This window comes from Eleutherodactylus coqui, chromosome 8 (assembly GCF_035609145.1).
Source record: "Eleutherodactylus coqui strain aEleCoq1 chromosome 8, aEleCoq1.hap1, whole genome shotgun sequence".
Lineage (NCBI taxonomy): Eukaryota > Metazoa > Chordata > Amphibia > Anura > Eleutherodactylidae > Eleutherodactylus > Eleutherodactylus coqui.
Window position 1 is genome coordinate 75523822 of NC_089844.1, and position 21168 is coordinate 75544989.

At 41.8% G+C, this 21168-nt stretch overlaps 1 protein-coding gene across 2 annotated transcripts in view; it reads right to left on the reverse strand.

The window, feature by feature from the left end:
• Window positions 1-21168, reverse strand: part of METAP1D (methionyl aminopeptidase type 1D, mitochondrial) — a 188394-nt gene that overhangs the window by 150053 nt on the left and 17173 nt on the right. Inside the window, exon 2 of one of the 2 annotated variants that reach the window (XM_066575855.1) lies at window positions 17168-17238. The exons of the other annotated variant lie outside the window; for it this stretch is intronic. The gene's annotated coding sequence lies outside the window, so the exon portion shown is untranslated. The remainder of the gene's footprint in view (window positions 1-17167; window positions 17239-21168) is intronic. 2 annotated transcript variants of the gene reach the window in all.

Consider the following 21168-nt stretch of genomic DNA (forward strand, 5'->3'; position numbering starts at 1 on the left):
CAGAGTCGGGAGATGGAGGCCCAGAGCCCCACATATATAGATGCCTGGGAGAAGGAGTTGGGTTACAGTCTAATAAACGAGGACTGGGAGAGGGCCTGGACCCTGTGCCACAAAATGTCCCCAGCTTGCAGAGCCCAAGAGCTAAACTTTAAAATTTTATCCAGATGGTACAGAACGCCCGACCTTCTACACAAGATCTTTCCCCAGACACCCCCTACCTGTTGGCGATGCAACACGGAGAGAGGGAGCATGTCCCACATATGGTGGAACTGTCCGGGAGTGTCTGACCTATGGAAAGAAACTACTGAATTATACAACCATATCTGCAAGACTCAATTAACTCTTACTCAGGAGATGGCCCTTCTCTCAGTCCTCCCAGGTTCAATCAAAATTGTTAAGAAAGGTATCCTGAGATTTTTCATTCTGGCGGTTAGAAGAGTCATCCCTAGACTCTGGAAAACCACGACACCGCCCTCAAGAGCGATGTGGGTCGAGGAACTGAATAGCCTCATGAGATTTGACGAATTGGGGGCAGAGGAGAGCGACACTCAGGAGAGATTCTACCATACATGGCAAGTGTGGACTATCTTCAGGTCTACTGAAAGATTTAAAAATTGGGTGGCTACGGGACATTTATAGAGGCGATCAGGTATGCCCCTGAGGGGACTCGATTCTGGGTGTGGCTCCCCTCGGAGTTAAGCTCGACCAAACTAAAACGCTCCTCAGTGCCCCCTACTCCCCCCCCCCCCCTATAACCTCAAACCTCCCCCCCCGCCCCCTTGTCCCCTGTTTGTCAGTCTTGTCGTTGATTTGGTTTAAGGCCTCATGTCCACGGGGAAAATCAGATCCGCTGCAGATTCTACATGTAGAATCTGCAGCGGGTCCCTCCTGCCCCGCGGACATGAGCGCCGAAAATAAGAATTTAAAAGTATTTACCATCCGGCGCGGGCGGAGAAGATCAGCTGTTCTTCACGGCCGGATCTTCATTTTCGGCCGGCGGATGAATTCCTGACGCCGGCGGCACGTCGCCGGCACGTCGCCGACGTGCCGCGCGCATGCGCCGGGCACATCCGCCGAGCCGAAGCAAGGAAGATGCGGCCGTGAGGAACAGCTGATCTTCTCCGCCCGCGCCGGATGGTAAATACTTTAAATTCCTATTTTAGGTCTCCCGCGGATCCGGACGGCTTCCATAGGCTTCAATAGAAGCCCGCGGGAGCCGTCCCCGCGGGAGACCCGCACGAAAATGGAGCATGGTCCGGATTTTTCCATGCTCCATTTTTTTTTAAATCCCTTTTATTGACGATCCGCGGGTATTTATCTACCCGCGGGTGGTCAATGCATCCCTATGGGATGCGGATCCGCATGCGGGAGATCCGCTGCGGATCTTAAATCATATTTTGCCCGTGGACATGAGCCCTAAGTGTTGTATGGCGAGGACAGCAAAATCTGTCTAAGTTGGGAAAAAGGAAACATTCCCGAATTTGTCACAGAAAGAGTTTATTGTAGTTTATCAATTCTCACTAGCATATGTTATTTCTTAGCGGTACATGAAAGACAAATGTATGTTTTATATTGAAAAGAAACGAATAAAATATTTTTGAACAAAATAAGTAAAAAGAAAAAAAAATACAGAATACACATTATATAAATAAAAAGAAAATGACCGACTGCCCATGCCAACCTAAACCTTCGCTATAGCCACCCTCTAACCCGAGATTATACAAACCATATGTCAAAATGTCCAAAGCAGAACTAGGAACCTATCCCTGTACTATTTTAGCACAAATATACTAATTTTGAAAATAAAGAACTATACATTTTTTTCTCTAACTTTTTGTGCACATTACCACTAATAAAACAGAAAAATGGGAAAAATATTCAGTGAATAAAACGATTAAAAAAATAGCTCCATATGTCATAATAAAAGAAACAAAACAGTAATTTTGGCAGCCCAAGAAAAAAAAAATAAAAGAGACATAAATCCATCACAAACCTAAAATTACTAAAAAGTGCCTGGTCCTTAGTTTACATGTAGCACAGGATTACTAGTATGGGGGATAAATAATCATAATATGAACATTTACCCCCATACAGATTAGATTCATCAGCAGCACATCTCCTTGTTTAGGCCTCATGTCCACGGGCGGGTCAGATTCCGCATGCGCGAGCTTGAAGCAGAATCAGACCCTGTGTACCTGTCCGGTTCTTTTTTTTCTTTACTGTAGATGTGTGTGGTAGTGCCGGCGCATATGCGCAGTAGAGTTTTTTTTTCTTTCAAACTCCTGCTTTCCCGCAGCCCATCCGCAATTGACTTCAATGGAAGCTGTCTGTGTGGGAACCACAGCATAATGGAGCATGCTGCAATTTTTTATCCGCGAGTGGAAACTGCAATTGGTTTCCACTCATGGACATGAAGGAGCGTTTTACCATAGCACGCTATGGAGGCTTATTACTCCGGATTCTGCAGCAAAAATCCGCCCATGGATATTAGGCCTTACATGAAGAGTTGTGCTGTTGACAAGCAAGCATTTTTAGGATACCCACATAAAAGATCCTATCAGCCGACGAAGCAGCGTTTGCCTATTTGATGGCTGATCATGTGGCACATTCACATGGGCCGATGATTGGGAAAACAAATGTTTGTGCCTGATCATAGGTCAATTTAAAATGGAGTTAAACTGGAAGAAAACTGTGTTGCTGCTTCCTTCAATAGCAAATAGGTGGAATTGGTGGTCTGTGGTATGAATGTATGAGCCAGGAGCATAAGACCGCGATGGTTCGACACTGGAATTACCTGGAGGGGTTAACAATACAAATATTCAACATTTAACGTAATTAAGTATAAAACATACATAAATGAGGGACCCTAAAAAAATAAACATATTCCCATATGGAGGACGTAACAATATTGTCTTAGGGACCTTTTACACAGGCTGAGAAATCTTTCAGATTCCCACAATCAATGAGAATCGTAACCGTTCAGTCTGAATGCATGCGCGACTGATAAATTTGTGTGTTATTAAGTTTCTGTATGCATAAAAACTTATCGGATCAGCTCGTGTGAACAGGCAGTTCATTTCTGAATGACTGCCTGTTTACTGGGAACAGAGGTGGACAGGCTGGATTGATCCCTTCCCACTCCTCCTCCATGCACCAGCGATGATCATTCCTGTGTAGAGATGAGCAAACGGGGGAGAGGGAGAGAGAGCTCCCACCTGTTCTGCGCTGCTACCCCCGCTCCACCACGCCTCCCTCCGCCCCACAGCGCCCCCGAGTACTTTTCACCCGAGTAGTGAAGTACTCGAAAATCGCGGTGCTCGATTGCGAAATCGGCCTTACCGAGTACGTTCGCTCATCTCTATTCCTGTGCTTTTACATAGGAACAATCAATGCTGAGATGACCTGCATAAAAAGATCCTATCTGCCGACGAAAGGCATCTGTGAACAACAGGTCGCCCCACATAAAAGCACCCTTACTTTCACTTGCCTTACTGATGTGGTGAGTGTCCTGCTTTAGGACTCACTCACACGGGCATGTTTTCAGTGTAAATTATGAAAAGATAGATGAAAGAAAAGAAAAAGAAGATATGAAAGTTATGATACTAAAAGGCAATTTCAAGTCACAAAGCCAAAGAAGAATTTGGGAATATAAATTCACAACTTTTGACACTTTTAATGGAGGGTTAAATTATTTATGAGGATTTATGCGTGAGTGGGAAGTATGAGAAATCTGAAGCACAGATAACACTGCTGGCCTGGTAAACACCCCCCAACCCCTAAACACTAATTCGGGGACCATAAAACTTTCACTTCCTTATCAGTGACTATTCTGTTAATGGCAAATTATCCACATCCATGTATGTGCCTTGTCCTAAGTATATGTGCAGTGTATAAATAGGCATGCCTCTTCAGATCCATTTAATTTTGCTTTGATCAAGGACTCTGAGTAAGTCTGAAAGCTTGCAATAACATCATGTATTTTTGTTAGCCATGAAAAGGTATCATATCTACAAGATTACTTAGTTTCTGTTGCTGGGAACAATCACATTCCGCGTAAAATATGCAGTACACAGCAAATACGTATATATATGCGTATTTGCTGCATACGTTAAATCCCCAATTACACACCAAGATAGGACATGCGCGTGAAAAAAAATGCAGGTCTGAGAAGCCCAATAGAAATCAATGGGCTTTTAGCACTGTGTACTATGCGCCTGAAAAATCTGTGCATAATACGCGGGTGACATGCGCTCGTATGAGTGAGCCCTTAAGTAGTGCAAAGACATTGCCACAGACCATAAAGCTGGGTCTGTGCCCAATGCATAATATGTGACCCATGACAAGGTGTTTATGCAGCATCTAGTATAATACATGCGGATTTGTTTTAGGAGGTATATATTTATTTTGTATAAAGCTGGAATTAAGAAATGCGATAACTCCTTATTAACTTGTAAGCAGTTAATTACTTTAGCAAAATAGAGAAAACTGTTGGTATGCTTAATAAACAAGAGGTTACATTGTATCATCACATGTCATTGCCTCACAGTTCATTAGTGACTGTTTCACAAACACTATATTCAAATTTATATTTTGTTACTGCCAGACAATCACATTAGCATAGCTTAATAAATTATCCTATGATTACAGCTGATGTCCTCCACCTTACCTTATAATCTAAGAGTGAAACATTGGTTGAAGTTCACTGAATCGCCTGCGTACATTGAAATAATGTTTTTCATTATGGAAATTTGCCGCGAGTTTGACATGATTAAAATGGGTCAAAAGTATTCTCTTATTAATCATTTAGACAGCCAAGGGAGAAAGAAGAAGAAAAAAGTAAGATGCAATTCCAGAAATGTATGACAATGTTTTGTAATTAGAGATCGCTGACGCAAAATAAGTGGAACCAAAAAATTGACCGCTATATTTTCCTAACAAAATCCATTTGCATATAAATTGTGTCTCCTAAAAGGAAGGTAAAAGTCTAAGGAGAGGACTTGACGGCGGATTAACACATGGTAGTGATCTGCCTGAGCTTAGCTCCAAGGTGTGGAGGAGATTCCATATAAAGAATGTTTAGACATATGTGTCACCGCTATCAAAATCATCTAGGATTCTTTTTCCGTTATTTGCAGAATTTGCTGGGCAGGACCTAAAGCTGCTTATGCACATTCATTTTTGTTAGCGTTCAGCATTGGTTTCACAATAATCTAATATGTATGGGTGCCTGCAGCCCTCTCAGTCACCAATTCTACAATGGACCACTAAAAACTGCATCGCTACGAAAAACACTGGACCTTACTTATCAGAGATTCCCAACAGAAATGCAGGCCATGTCAGCCATAGCAACCAAGCACAGCTTTAAAGGGGCCATCGAGCCAGCGCACATTGGGATACATCGTAATCAGAGCGAAAGCACTATTCCGACCCCGCTGTAGTGTCCGGCACTCATAATTGCAGGCTGGGGTCCCATTGATTTCAATAAGAGCTGTGCTTGAAATTACGAGTGCCGGCCACTACAAAGGGGTCGGAGCAGCACTTCTGCTCCAATCCCGGTGTATCCTGGCAGGTGCTGTCTGGATAGTCCCTTTCATTGTTAAACTACTGTGGTAAAATGAAAGCGGCGCTGTGATTGGTTGTTATGGGAGCCTGCTTCTTCTTTAGATAGTTTTGATCAAAACAAAGTTTTGTCAGCTAGCTCCATAGAAGAAGTGGGTTGCTATGGCCCTGAGTAATGAGAAGTACTTAACACGTCAGATAGCTACCTGGATTAACCGGAATCAATCATCAGTTGTGCGGCTGCTGTAGAAAGTGGCGGGAACAAAGAGCACTGACCAGAAGAAGGGAAGTGGGCATTACACTTAGTACTCGGCTTTAAAAGATCTGTACCTAGTGCATTTGGCCCTGAAAAACAGAAGAACTTCCACATCTGATCTAAGAACAGTGTGAGTTTAGGCATCTGAGTGAATGCGAGTACCGAAACTCTTTAAAAGAAACCTCTGGACTCAGAAAAATGAGAGCTGCCTGACTTGAATGGGTGAAGGACCATGTAACTTGGACTGGATGTTCTCGGACAAAAGCAAGTTTGACCTGCATGCATCAGATGGAAATCAAACTGTTATAGAAAAGGAGAAGTTCATCCCAACTGTGTCCTCTTTCTGAGGATGCATTTTCTATAAAAAAAAGTTGGATGCTTGGACTTGGTGAAAAGTTCCATAAATGCTGAGACATATGAAACCATTCTTGAGAGGAAGTTATTTTCCACCATCAGGGACCACTTTGGTGATACCTGCTACTGAATTTTTTAAGACAATTTTGCGTCATGTCATGGAGACAAAGAGGTAATTAATAGTTACATTAGTATCTATTAGTATAGGTGGAATTGGTGGTCTGTGGTATGAATGTATGAGCCAGGAGCATAAGACCGCGATGGTTCGACACTGGAATTACCTGGAGGGGTTAACAATACAAATATTCAACATTTAACGTAATTAAGTATAAAACATACATAAATGAGGGACCCTAAAAAAATAAACATATTCCCATATGGAGGACGTAACAATATTGTCTTAGGGACCTTTTACACAGGCTGAGAAATCTTTCAGATTCCCACAATCAATGAGAATCGTAACCGTTCAGTCTGAATGCATGCGCGACTGATAAATTTGTGTGTTATTAAGTTTCTGTATGCATAAAAACTTATCGGATCAGCTCGTGTGAACAGGCAGTTCATTTCTGAATGACTGCCTGTTTACTGGGAACAGAGGTGGACAGGCTGGATTGATCCCTTCCCACTCCTCCTCCATGCACCAGCGATGATCATTCCTGTGTAGAGATGAGCAAACGGGGGAGAGGGAGAGAGAGCTCCCACCTGTTCTGCGCTGCTACCCCCGCTCCACCACGCCTCCCTCCGCCCCACAGCGCCCCCGAGTACTTTTCACCCGAGTAGTGAAGTACTCGAAAATCGCGGTGCTCGATTGCGAAATCGGCCTTACCGAGTACGTTCGCTCATCTCTATTCCTGTGCTTTTACATAGGAACAATCAATGCTGAGATGACCTGCATAAAAAGATCCTATCTGCCGACGAAAGGCATCTGTGAACAACAGGTCGCCCCACATAAAAGCACCCTTACTTTCACTTGCCTTACTGATGTGGTGAGTGTCCTGCTTTAGGACTCACTCACACGGGCATGTTTTCAGTGTAAATTATGAAAAGATAGATGAAAGAAAAGAAAAAGAAGATATGAAAGTTATGATACTAAAAGGCAATTTCAAGTCACAAAGCCAAAGAAGAATTTGGGAATATAAATTCACAACTTTTGACACTTTTAATGGAGGGTTAAATTATTTATGAGGATTTATGCGTGAGTGGGAAGTATGAGAAATCTGAAGCACAGATAACACTGCTGGCCTGGTAAACACCCCCCAACCCCTAAACACTAATTCGGGGACCATAAAACTTTCACTTCCTTATCAGTGACTATTCTGTTAATGGCAAATTATCCACATCCATGTATGTGCCTTGTCCTAAGTATATGTGCAGTGTATAAATAGGCATGCCTCTTCAGATCCATTTAATTTTGCTTTGATCAAGGACTCTGAGTAAGTCTGAAAGCTTGCAATAACATCATGTATTTTTGTTAGCCATGAAAAGGTATCATATCTACAAGATTACTTAGTTTCTGTTGCTGGGAACAATCACATTCCGCGTAAAATATGCAGTACACAGCAAATACGTATATATATGCGTATTTGCTGCATACGTTAAATCCCCAATTACACACCAAGATAGGACATGCGCGTGAAAAAAAATGCAGGTCTGAGAAGCCCAATAGAAATCAATGGGCTTTTAGCACTGTGTACTATGCGCCTGAAAAATCTGTGCATAATACGCGGGTGACATGCGCTCGTATGAGTGAGCCCTTAAGTAGTGCAAAGACATTGCCACAGACCATAAAGCTGGGTCTGTGCCCAATGCATAATATGTGACCCATGACAAGGTGTTTATGCAGCATCTAGTATAATACATGCGGATTTGTTTTAGGAGGTATATATTTATTTTGTATAAAGCTGGAATTAAGAAATGCGATAACTCCTTATTAACTTGTAAGCAGTTAATTACTTTAGCAAAATAGAGAAAACTGTTGGTATGCTTAATAAACAAGAGGTTACATTGTATCATCACATGTCATTGCCTCACAGTTCATTAGTGACTGTTTCACAAACACTATATTCAAATTTATATTTTGTTACTGCCAGACAATCACATTAGCATAGCTTAATAAATTATCCTATGATTACAGCTGATGTCCTCCACCTTACCTTATAATCTAAGAGTGAAACATTGGTTGAAGTTCACTGAATCGCCTGCGTACATTGAAATAATGTTTTTCATTATGGAAATTTGCCGCGAGTTTGACATGATTAAAATGGGTCAAAAGTATTCTCTTATTAATCATTTAGACAGCCAAGGGAGAAAGAAGAAGAAAAAAGTAAGATGCAATTCCAGAAATGTATGACAATGTTTTGTAATTAGAGATCGCTGACGCAAAATAAGTGGAACCAAAAAATTGACCGCTATATTTTCCTAACAAAATCCATTTGCATATAAATTGTGTCTCCTAAAAGGAAGGTAAAAGTCTAAGGAGAGGACTTGACGGCGGATTAACACATGGTAGTGATCTGCCTGAGCTTAGCTCCAAGGTGTGGAGGAGATTCCATATAAAGAATGTTTAGACATATGTGTCACCGCTATCAAAATCATCTAGGATTCTTTTTCCGTTATTTGCAGAATTTGCTGGGCAGGACCTAAAGCTGCTTATGCACATTCATTTTTGTTAGCGTTCAGCATTGGTTTCACAATAATCTAATATGTATGGGTGCCTGCAGCCCTCTCAGTCACCAATTCTACAATGGACCACTAAAAACTGCATCGCTACGAAAAACACTGGACCTTACTTATCAGAGATTCCCAACAGAAATGCAGGCCATGTCAGCCATAGCAACCAAGCACAGCTTTAAAGGGGCCATCGAGCCAGCGCACATTGGGATACATCGTAATCAGAGCGAAAGCACTATTCCGACCCCGCTGTAGTGTCCGGCACTCATAATTGCAGGCTGGGGTCCCATTGATTTCAATAAGAGCTGTGCTTGAAATTACGAGTGCCGGCCACTACAAAGGGGTCGGAGCAGCACTTCTGCTCCAATCCCGGTGTATCCTGGCAGGTGCTGTCTGGATAGTCCCTTTCATTGTTAAACTACTGTGGTAAAATGAAAGCGGCGCTGTGATTGGTTGTTATGGGAGCCTGCTTCTTCTTTAGATAGTTTTGATCAAAACAAAGTTTTGTCAGCTAGCTCCATAGAAGAAGTGGGTTGCTATGGCCCTGAGTAATGAGAAGTACTTAACACGTCAGATAGCTACCTGGATTAACCGGAATCAATCATCAGTTGTGCGGCTGCTGTAGAAAGTGGCGGGAACAAAGAGCACTGACCAGAAGAAGGGAAGTGGGCATTACACTTAGTACTCGGCTTTAAAAGATCTGTACCTAGTGCATTTGGCCCTGAAAAACAGAAGAACTTCCACATCTGATCTAAGAACAGTGTGAGTTTAGGCATCTGAGTGAATGCGAGTACCGAAACTCTTTAAAAGAAACCTCTGGACTCAGAAAAATGAGAGCTGCCTGACTTGAATGGGTGAAGGACCATGTAACTTGGACTGGATGTTCTCGGACAAAAGCAAGTTTGACCTGCATGCATCAGATGGAAATCAAACTGTTATAGAAAAGGAGAAGTTCATCCCAACTGTGTCCTCTTTCTGAGGATGCATTTTCTATAAAAAAAAGTTGGATGCTTGGACTTGGTGAAAAGTTCCATAAATGCTGAGACATATGAAACCATTCTTGAGAGGAAGTTATTTTCCACCATCAGGGACCACTTTGGTGATACCTGCTACTGAATTTTTTAAGACAATTTTGCGTCATGTCATGGAGACAAAGAGGTAATTAATAGTTACATTAGTATCTGGACTTCTAGTGGTATTACAGTAAGCCTGTTCCCTAATACAGTACTTGTCTAACAGATGAAAAATTAGCTAAGGGAAAACTTTATTGAAGTTCTATACCCTGGCCTGGCAAGCGCTGCGGAATAAGTTGGCGCTTTTCAAAGAAACATTAATATTAGTGCACCACTTAACCCTATAAAAATTGTTGAAACAAGTTGGGCACTTTGGGAGGCATTAATCCGTGTGTGGCATCATGAATTAATTCAAGTGTACATTGATAACCTTGTTCTCCCAATGCAATGTCATCATAAAAGCTATGGGAGGGGGGTCTGCTGAATACGAAGAACCAGAACCTATTACTGTATCACTGTGTACCCCATAACATGTAAACTGTTACTAAATGGCTTTAATTGAGCTTCATGTCTCGCCTTCCTCCCTCCCACCTTCAGTTTTAATTGTTGGTCTATGAGCTAGACAGTTAACAGTATAGAACCATAATGTACTGCTCTGGACTGGCATATATAAACCCTCATCATTTTCAATATATTACTTTTATCTAGTTTGGATATCATATAGCAAGAGTTACTTTTTGTACCGTGTCTTCTTGATTGCAAAATGTTAATTCAAAAAAATTTCGAGAGACAAAATGGCTTTAAGGCTGCCTTCATATCTGCGTTGGAACGTCCAGTTGAAGGCTCTGTTGCAGATCTGGCAACAAAAATAATGGAAGAAACAGTGCTGCTACAGCACTTTCTCCTCCGGTAAAACGCCCAGTAGCTAAGCAAAAACCGAATGAACCCAATTATATTCAATAGGGTCCGTTCGGCGCTCTTCGTTTCCATCATAAGATAGACTTATTTGGCTAGGGGATTCCCCTTTCCTGCTTACCGAATGAAGAAGAAAAACAATCCCCGTTGCAAATGTGAAATACTTTTGCCATAGGCTGATAGTGGCTGGTTGCAGAGGCTGTTGTGTGTAATTTCAGAAAATTAATTGCATATTGTTTTAAGCACAATATTGATATTAAAATATGATGAACATGGATTTGTGAGCCTAGTTATGTCTAGACATTTTTATATCCCTTCAGCTTCATTGATTTTCAACTTATGTGTGCAAAGTTACCAAAAGATGTAGTGATGCAATTTTTTGTGGTCCACTGTACAGGAAAGAGAAGATCATCCATGTCAGGTCTTGCAGAGAACAATCACAGATTGTCTTCTCTAACACCGAGCATCTTTGAACCTCTGCAGATTCCTATGAACTGAAATTAGAGTGGCAAGGGTTAAAGGGGTATTCTAGCACTTTGCAAACTTCTAATCTGTTACCACAGCCAGCCTCAGTGAAGTATTCAACAGTGCCTTTTGCTTACTTTAACCCCTTAAGAATCAGGATATTTCCGTCCTAAAACCAGACACCATTCAGGAATTTACCTGTGTGGTTGTACTGCCCTATTTTTTTTCTTCAGTTACCAAAATTATTTTTGCTGTGTTTTTTTCCGTGACATAAAGGGCTATTTTTTATATCTTTTTTTCATTGACCTTTTTCCCCATCTATAGTCTTATTAAAGGTGAAAGGCTAAAAGGCTGATCCATAGCCAGTAGTGGTGCTTCTATGTGCAGTGCAATGTGAGTAATAGGGAGTTTATGATTAGTTACATCAGAACGTAACAGTTTAACGTATTTTAGACATGTGTTTAAAAAGTGGCCGACCTCTATCCTATACAACCAAATAGGGCAGCCGCTACCAAAAGATAGAAAAAATTAAATGATGTTCAATGGTGGCATTCACTTCAAACATTGGTCTATTATATTCTACTGAAGGTTAGCACTATTAACATACCTTAAGTTATAAAATAAAGCTGGTCAAAAAAAACATAACAGAGAACTTTTAAAGACACTTTCCCTTATGTAAAACTAGCAACACATCTGTACTCTTAGTACTTTGTAGCCATATTTTATATGCTTACTTCATTGAATGACATAGGATATACATTATTTACATATAGTCATAAGAAAAAACGAAGTACACCCTTTTTGAATTCTATTGTTTTACGTATCAGTACAAATAAAACATGTAGTTCTTACATGTTTCTTAGAAGGTCTAAAGATTATGTATATACAACACCAGGTGAATATCAACACATAACAAATTACCCGGTGTCATTATTTAACAAAAACTAAGCTAAAATTCAGAAAAGTGTGAAAAAGTACACCCTTACTGCTTCATAGATAGGAATTAAGAAGATAAGTAGCAGCCAGGCACTGCTTGTCAAATATCCTTGATTAACTTATCACTAGCAAGTGTGACCACCACTATAAGAGCAGAAGTTTTGGCAGTTTGCTGGTCAGGAGCATTCAGGCATGTGTTAATACAATGCCAATGTGGAAAGACATCAGCAATGACCTTAGAGAAGTCATTGTTTCTTACCATCAATCCGGGAAGGGTTCTAAGGCAATTTCCAAACAATCTGGAGTCCATTATTCTAGAGTAAGTCACAATTGGAAAACATTCAAGACCGTTGACAATTTTCCCAGGAGTGAACATCCCAGCAAATTCACCCCAAGGTCAGACAATGTAACGCTCAGAATAGCAACAAAAAAAAACACCAAGAGCTACATCTCAGAGTCTAAAGGCCTCACTTAGCATGGTAAATGTTCAAGTTGATGACTGTACAATAAGAAAAATACTGTACAAGTATGGCTTGTTTGGAAGGGTTGCCAGGAGAAAGCCTCATCTTTCTAAGAAGAACATGGCAGCATGGCTAAAGTTTGCAAAGTTGCATCTGAAAAAAACCCACAAGACTTCTGGAGCATTGTTCTTTGACGATAGAAACCAAAAACTGTTTAGAAACTGGGTAAAAGGAGCAAACTGGGGGCATATTTGAGTACACAATGCTGGCATTGCTTAACTTCTCTGTTTATTACATACGAGTTTCGAGGCCATTATGCCTTTTCCTCAGTATTTGCTTGGGGCAAACTATACATAAAACAATAGGAAAAGGATAGTAGATGTATGATAGGTAGTACAAAGTAAAAAGGAAAGTATCAAAGAATAAGTGCAAAATAAAACATAAAAAGGCATTCAATTAAAGATGGATAAAATTTTTATAAAATAACCAAAAAAAAATTTTAAAAATAAAACATATTTTACGTTATGTAAGCATAGTCCTTGTATAGCGGCAATGGATGACTACACAAGTAAAGTAGGGAACCACATGAGTAACTGATTGTTTGGTGGTTATGTGTAAAAGAGCGTTTGCTACTTAAACCACTCCCATACCACTTCACGTTGTGTTTCATACTTGGACCAAGGACGTGGCAGCCAACCCTTCCAGGTTGTGTCGTAAACACTATTTTATTTATCCATTAAGACATTATCATCTGATGTGGCGCTGTCCTCATCACATTTCATTTCTCGTCGCCCACTATCTACTGTCACCTCGGGGGCATCTCTGCGATGCAGCGTGCATGCGCACTCCTCCTCCTACTTTACTTGCCAATCCACATTTAAAATCCTGTGAGACACTACCACTCCCGATGCTGTAACTTCTCTTTGAGCAAAAGGCTCCTCGCTTTTGACGGTAGGACTCTTCATACTATGTAACACTAATCCAACTATCGGAAAGAGTACACATGTCACCAGTCTCTATTAAAACATTTACAAGCTTGTTTTAACTAAGGAGCGAATAGTCACTTGCACATAATATATACCTGCATCTGTATACATCTTGATCTCCCTTTAAAAAAAAACATTCTACTGCTGGGTCAATTAATGAAATAATTGAGGGGATGGTTAATTAATTATTTATAGGTTTCTTATAAAATCTATTGATTATTTAAAATGTATCTGTACATAGTATACGTTTATGCCCATTGCACGATCATTTGGATATACTGGGCGTGTATCACCTTTTATTAAATGAACAAATATGTACAACTAGTAATGAATTGATTTATGGGCTGTTCGATCATCAAACCAGCTTTAATTTTGCAATTTCTTATTCTTTTTACTCCCATGTATAAATGCAATGAACTCTGCCTCTACCAATCCTTCCAATTAATGCCCCCTTTGTCCACATTTAAAACAGTTATGTAACAAATATAAATTATATTATACACATACATGTACACAAATACATATATTCCCACATTTTTCTCTTATGCGGTTTAACGTTCCCATTTCACTTGTGCAATCATCCGCTGCTGCTATACAAGGACTATGCTTACATAAAGGTAAAATACGATTTATCATTTTTTGGTTGTTTTATAATAATTTTATTATGTATCCATCACTAATTGAATGCCGTTTTATTTTGCACTTTTTTTTAATACTTTTCTTTTTACATTGTACTACCTATCATATCTACTACCTTTTTCCCATTTCTTTATGCATAGTGTGTAGAGGTGAGCGAGCACCCAAATGCTCGGGTCCGCGTTATTCGAGCTTTTCGTAAATCAATCTCTCCCCCCCCCTTCCTGCCAGACAAAAAAATTTACCAATGACACGCGCTGCGTCACGGTGGGGAGGGGCCAAAACAGGCACGTCACAGCGGGGAGGAGCCAAAAGCTGGGTCGGGGTCGAACACGATTTGATGCTCATTCGAGTAGCGAGCACCATCGAGTACGCTAATACTCGAACGAGCATCAAGCTCGGCAGAGTATGTTCGCTCAACTCTCATAGTGTGCTCCAGAAATAGTGAGGAAGAGGCATAATGGCCTCAAAACATGTATATATGCTGGTTATGTAATAAACTGCGAAGTTAAGCAATGCCACTATTGTGTACTCAAATATGTCCCCATGTAGCACCTTATACCCAGTTTCTAAACGGTTTTTGGTATCTGGGGAGTTGAGACGGTCAGTTGGAGTTGGCTGCACCTGCTATACAGAGAACACTCGCTTATTGAGGATCCAATCTACACAACCTTGCACAGGATATGGTTCATATGTCTTTTATACTCATTTGGCTTGGTTCACCTTCTTTTCTCCATATTATCCACCTTGAACAGACAAGACTAACATGGAGATGTTTGGCCACAATGCCCAGTGCTTAATTTGGTGAAAACCAAACAACACACATTGGCACAAACACCTCACACCAACTGTCAAGTTTAGTGGTGGATGGGTGATGATTTGGGCTTGTTTTGCAGCCACAGAACCTGGGCCCCCCTTGCAGTCATTGAGTTGACTATGAGCTCCTCTGTATACCAACGTATTCTAGACTCAAATGTGAGGCCATCTAACCAAAAGTTAAAGCTCGCCAGAAACTTCATGCAACAGGACAATAATCCCAAGCACAGCAGCAAATCTACATCAGAATTACTGAAGGAGGAAATAATCAAGGTGTTGCAATGGCCCAGTCAAAGTCCAGACCTCAACCTAATTGAAATGCTGTAGAGGGACCTTAAAAGATAATAATTATCTTTATTTATATAGCGCCAACATATTCCACAGCGCTTACAAAACAGGGGGAGAACAGATACAAAAAACAAAGATACAAAAACCATGGTTACATGTAGTAATTAATTGATAGAAACAGTAAGGGTGAAGGTCCTGCTCCAACGAGCTTACATACTACAAATAATAGGGTGATACAGAAGGTAAAGGGGCTGGAGATGTGCACTGTATGGCGAGGTGGAGTGTGAGAGATGCTATACACACAGACAATGGTCAGACATAAGCCTTATAGTGGCTGAATTGGTATGACTGCAGGGGGCGGTTGATTATGGCTAGCAGGGATTGTAGTCGGTAGGACAGGGAGCATGTTATCGGGTGGAGAACAGAGGGGTTTGGTTTAGGGGATATTGTATGCCTCCCTGAAGGTGCGTTTTTTGAGCACGCCTGAAATTGTGTGCATCAGGTATTGCCCGGATAGTTTGGCTAGCATGTTCCAGAGGCTGCTCTTGAGACGTCTTGGAGGCGGGAATGAGAGGTTCGATTCTGATGGTTTGTCCAATAGGGGCTGTGTAGATGGAGAAGAAGAGGAGGCCGAGGACCAAGCCCTAGGGACCCCAACAGCAAGGGGAAGAGGAGTGGAGGCCATTTGACACTTTTGTAAGGGCGGTTTAGAGGGCAGAAGATGGACTGTAGGGGGTCAAGAAGAGAATTTTCTGATAGATTGCTTGTAAGGTGGAAGTAAACCAGGCGTTCTAAGAGAGCTTTCTCATGTGTTGTTGTTTATCTGAGGCTTTATTCCCACGAGCGCATATCAGCCACCGTTTTCACGGCCGGCCGATATACGCTATGTTGGGAGCGGAAAATCTGGTGAATAGGCGCACAAATCAAACGTTTGTGTGCCCGTTCAGATGGCCTGGGGAGCCAGGCGCTGAGCTCACCAGGCCATCGCTCATCGCAGGCTCACATCTGTTCCTCCCTGCTCGTTCTGTGCAATGGGAGGGGGCGGAGCTAAGCAATGGTCTGCCCCGCCCTCTCACATTAATGGCTATAGACAAGGGGTGGGTGCTTAGCTCCGCCCTCATCCTGCCCCCTCCCATTGCACAGAACCAGCGGGGGGGAACAGAGGCGAGCCTGCATGGGGGGGGTGGGGGAGCAGAACAGAGGGCTGCTAAACTCCCTCCCACCTATGGCCGCTGCAATGGGCTTCCATAGGAGCCCATGCAGCGGCCCATGCAGCGGCTGACGTATTCCGGCCCAAAACATGGACAATGTCTTCATTCGGCCTTACATACTATGTAAAACATAGTTCCAGGACTATGTTTTGGGCCCGACAATATATTGGCTTGGCCAGGTGTTATTATGCCTCGAAAATACACCCATGTGATCTGATGCATTGGAATCCAATGCAGCAGATCACAGCGCATATCGGCCGGCCGTGAAAACAGGCGTCCGATATGTGCTCGTGGGAAAGAGCCCTGAGGTTCTACTTACCTAATTTTAGCGCCTTCTAAGGACCAGATTTTTTTTAATGATATCCTTACACATAAAACCAAAGAATGCAAACAGGGTGTACTTTGTTTTTCTTATGACTGTATATACATATACGCACATACACAAAAATAAGCTATGTGAATGCATTCTCCTCCTAGCTTTCTGAAGGTACATCATCTTTCAGAACATCAAGTACATTCTCTCTCCTGCAAATTGAGCCTGGAAAATGCCCTGCATGAATCTCTATCACTTCACACAACATAATTTCTAATAGACCGTTACCGATAGATATCCTTAGGAGGTTCAGCACAGTCCGTCCCCATTAGTTGTAAACCAGACAGGCATTTTACGTTCTGAATACAAGAAAGAAACGTAAGATAAAGAAATGTTCTTTACAGGGCAGCAATGAGCATAAATGTTATCTCAGATGGTTAGCTGTATCTCCGGAGTAATCATTCCACCAGGGTACCCATCTGTCATTGTTATGAAAATAATGCACATCTAGCAATAGTCATTTTTGTGTTACAAAGTAGACACATTCCACTAGGTAGCCAGTGAAATGAAAACACATTCACCATGTGAGATCATGAATATATCTAAATCACAAAGTAGCCAAGACTAGTTAACTGCTTTCTTCCACCCGGATGCCACGTACTTTGTAGAAACTGCTCAGAATATTAATATCATAAGTTTTCGCCTGAATGCTTTATTAGTCCCACCACCCCTAATTAGAGAGGTCTACCACAGAGAACCTTGTAGATACTGACTGGCTGAGTCCTGCTGACAGACATGTATGAGAAATGTATCTGGCAGCAAACACATAGAACAACGCCCTCAGTGGGCACCCTTAGCATGCACTAGTTTAGTTTTCGTACATGCGCATCCATTTAATGACGTACATACGCATCAGTGAATAATGTGCCGCAATGGGGAAAATCTACAGCAAAAATCGAAAACACATTGCATATTATAGGTTTGGAAACTTGCAGCATGTCCTAAAAATCGATGTAGATTTATTTTATGGTGTGTAAATGGAGTTTAAGAAAGCCCCATTCAGGTTACGTTAACCCTTTGCAATCCAATTTTGGATTCAGGGTTTCCTAGGGGGCTTTTTCTTTCCGCCAATATACAATGGTGTTGCTGGTTAGAGCCAGTACTGTGGTATGGGACATGCTGGAGAGGTCCCCCGACAACATAGCGGCCAGTAATATACAGTAAGAATACCCTGCCGGACGTCTTCTGACATCGGAGCTCTTACAGCCTTCAATCAGAATGTCTTCAGACATCAGACAGTGGATTGGAAAGGGTTAACACTAGCGATTTTTCTACTGATCCAGTGTTATTAAAAATGAAAATCAGAAGTGAAATAAAAAGAATCTGTAAGCTTTCCGCTTACTCCTTTTTTCAGCATTTAAGACTCGGTGTCTCTACAATTAACCCATTCCCGCTGCAGGGCGTAAGTTTACGTCCTGGGAGCGGGGTACTTCCCGCAACAGGGCGTAAACTTACGTCCTGGAGATAGCGCTGGATCATATGTGATCCAGCGCTATCCCGCAGCGGGAGCCGGCTGTCAGTCACAGCCGGCGTCTCGCTGCAGCAGCGGGGGGACATCAGAGATGCGCCCGCCACTGTTAACCCCTTCCCTGCCGCGATCTAAGTAGATCGCGGCAGGGAAAGAGTTCACAGCGGGAGCGCGGCTCCCTCTGTGTCTCCGGCCGGAACTCGTGATGTCATCGCGAGAGCCCGGCCTGTCACCATGGCAACAGGACGCCAGACACTGGCGTCCTGTATTGCCTATGCCTGAGATCGCTGTATGAGCGATAAGGCATGGGAGAGCAGTAGCTCTGCCATGCCTTATGACAGCGATCATCAGGGCAGTGATTAAAGTCCCTCAGAGGGACACAAACAGTGTAAAAAAAAGAAAGATTTAAAAAATGAATTAAAAAAAATGTAAAAAAAGAGTAAAAAAACCATTTTTTATGCTTTTTCTCAGATTAGCATAAAAAAAGGTAAAAAAAAAATAAAACCCCACATATTTGGTATTGTCGCGTCCGTAACGATGCGTACAATAAGTTGCACATGCTTTTGACTGTGTACCGAAAAAAACGCTAAAAAAAAAAAGCTAAAAAACTGAGGCAAAATGCTCATTTTTAGCATTTTGCCTCACTAAAAACGCAATAAAAGTGATCAAAAAAGTCGTATGTACGCCAAAATGGTACCAATAAAATCTACAGCTCGTCTCGCAAAAAATAAGCCCTCATAGAGCTCTGTACATCAAAAAATAAAAAAGTTACGTGACTTTGAATGCAGCAATTTAGAATAGAAAAAAGATTTCCAAAAAAAAGGGTTTTTATTGCAGAAAAGTGGGAAAACCTAAAAAAAATGTTAGAATTTTGGTATCGTTGTAACCGTACCAGTCTGCAGAAAAAATGGAAAGTCTCATTTATGCTGCATGATTAACGGTGTAAAAAAAAAATAAAAAAATCTATGGCAGAATTGATGCGTTTTCTCTCTCTGCTATCATTAAAAAAAAATAAAAAATTTTACAATATAGTCTATGTACCCAAAATTGGCATCGATAAAAACTACAGTTCGCCACGCAAAAAACAAGCCCTTATACGGCCGCGTCCACGGAAAAATAAAAAAGTTATGGCTTTTGAAAAATGGAGATGGAAAAATACCAAAAAATCGCTTGGTCCTCAACGCCAAAATAGGCCATGTCATGAAGGGGTTAATGTGGCTCAATGAATAGTTCGGTTATCTTTGAATCTCATCAATGGAAAGTTTTGAAAAACTTTATACAGGTATCATCCTTGGTCAGACTTGAACCTACAACTCAGCACTGCAAGGCAGCAGTGCCAACAACAGAGCCACCGCACTTGTTTTATCATTGACAGAGAAGAGCAAGAAGAAGAAACACAAAGAGAACATAAAAAGCAAACACAGACATCACCCTTAGGCCGGGCTCACATGGCTGTATGCAGAATCTGCTTGCGGAGCCCCGCAGCGGATCCCAGCTGAGCCCGGCCGAGACTGTGCGTATGGCTGTGTAATGTACTGCGCAAGACCGCGTCCTTACACAGGCGGTCAGGCATAGTATTCTTTTTTTGTTTATATTTTACGTGCCATCGCTAAGTGATGCCGCAGGTACTCGCAGCCCATACGCAATGTAATTCCGCACCCATAGAGAACAATGGGCTCTACATCACAGATATCTGCAGTAAAAAAAAGAACATGCTGCATTCCATTTTCTGAGAGCGGATTATGCAATTTCAGCCAGCTAATGTGAGCAGAATTGTGGAATCCAATGCATTTGATTGAACCGCGTATTACCGCCGTTCAAACACTCGTGGAATCCGCTATTTCTATCCAGTCGTGTGAGACCGGCCTTAGTCAGATTTGAACCTACAATTCTAGCAGTGCTAATGACTGAGCTATTATGCCTAAGAAGAGCGAGAATAACTGCAATGAGAACATACAACCTGCATGCAGACTTTGTCCATAGTCAGACATGTTATAGTTTGTAGTTGACCCTTTTAAAGGGATATCTCACGAAAACTTGTTTTTTTTTTAATGCAGCCCCAGTTTTGGCAAATAGAAAGTATTCAAAATCTGCACCAAACTTCCCTTTGTGAACCTGATTTCATACTTTTTACTTATATTCTAGGCTGATCAAAATTTGTAGTCAGTCTTACCATACAATTGCTTAGTTTGAGTTGCTGTAGTCTATCCTTCTTCCCTTACTACTTGACCTATTTAGGGTTCTTGCTTTCTTTAGTTTTCATGTATAAGGTGCAGACACTACCCATACTGTTATGGCAGCGGCCAGTAGTGCCTTGCTTTACCTTTTCCCTCCACTTCTTGCAGCCATCAGTATCTTCTATCCTCCTGGCGCTGCACATGTCACTGTCCCATAGGCCCTCAAACCCGCCCAATCCAGACAGTTCACTGGTTATTTAAGGTACCCATTGGTGGGTTCCTGAGCAATAGGTTCCATAAGGTTTTGCAAAGGTGTTTCAGTTTCGTATTTGACTCTTGGTTTTGACCGGCGCCTATTCACCCAGCTTTTCTGTCTTCTCCTGTGCTGACCTCAGGTGGGACATTGACCATCATTTATCCAATCACCTGGTGCACTGATGCTCTGCCTGTCTCTCCCATTTACGCAAGAATTCTGCCTGTGCTGACATTGGCCTGTGTCTCGGCTTGTCTGTTAAGTAGCATGTTACAGTCATCTGGCCTGTCCGTGTCAGCTGCCACTGCACTAAGGCTACTCTTGGATTGAC